The sequence below is a fragment of the Fragaria vesca genome, linkage group LG6 (assembly GCF_000184155.1).
Source record: "Fragaria vesca subsp. vesca linkage group LG6, FraVesHawaii_1.0, whole genome shotgun sequence".
Taxonomy (NCBI): Eukaryota; Viridiplantae; Streptophyta; class Magnoliopsida; order Rosales; family Rosaceae; genus Fragaria; species Fragaria vesca.
The window spans coordinates 16,022,342-16,023,415 of record NC_020496.1 but is presented as its reverse complement, the minus strand read 5'-3'; positions in this window follow the sequence as shown (position 1 = coordinate 16,023,415).

The following is a 1,074-nucleotide window of genomic DNA, read 5'->3' as shown; positions in this document are numbered from 1 at the left end:
AGACCTCCATAAACTCTTAAAGTATATATATATACAGTCTGTCTCAGGTGCGGACGTCCGTACGGGTTTTCCATACGGATTTCTGCCGTTTCTCCACCATTCCAACACTGGCGAAGCCGTTTCTTCTCCCCGGCGTGATTCCAGACATCCCCTGACGGTGTTAGAATGAAGAAGAAGGCCGGAGAGATCGCGATCGGAGGTCCACCATGATCGGTCGTGAAGTTCTGAGTGAGATTGCTGCACAGACCTCCAATCGTGATCTCTCCGGCCTTCTTCTTCATTCCAACACCGTCGGGGGAGGTCTAGGATCACGCCGGGGAGAAGAAACGGCGTCGCCGGCCCTGGAATGCTGGAGAAACGGCGGAAATCCGTACGGAAAACCCGTACGGACGTCTGCACCTGAGACAGACTGTATATATATATATAATAGGGAGGATCTAAAGAGGACCTCCTTACGTTAAGAATTTGAGGATTTCTACTATGTTACATTAGTAGATGATTTCTTTTAATGATCTTAACCGTTGATCCTCTAGATTTATATGCAAGAAACATGTGTACAAAATTTCAAATAATTCCATAATCATTTGGTCATTCAAATTAATGTAAACAATTGTAGACCGTTAGATAAAATTAAAACGAATATTGTTCTAATCATATGGTTATATATTTTTCATTTTGGCTAATTTTTTGTAGAATTCATATGTGGGTAAGTAACTAGGGAATGAGTGGCTTTGATTGTCAAAATACATACTCGAACTAAAAACTTCTTTACTTTAAGAAACATGTGTACAAAATTTCAACTAATTCCATAATCATTTGGTCATTCAAATTGATGTAAACAACTGTAGACCGTTATATAAAATTAAAACGAATATTGTGCTAATTAAATGGTTAAACGTTTTTCATTTTGGCTAATTTTTTGTATGATTCATATGTGGGTAAGTAACTAGGGAATGAGTGGCTTTGATTGTCAAAATACATGCTGGAACTAAAAACTTCTTTACTTTAAGAGTTTAAGGAGGTCCTCTCTAAATCCGGAATATATATATATATATATATATATATATATATATA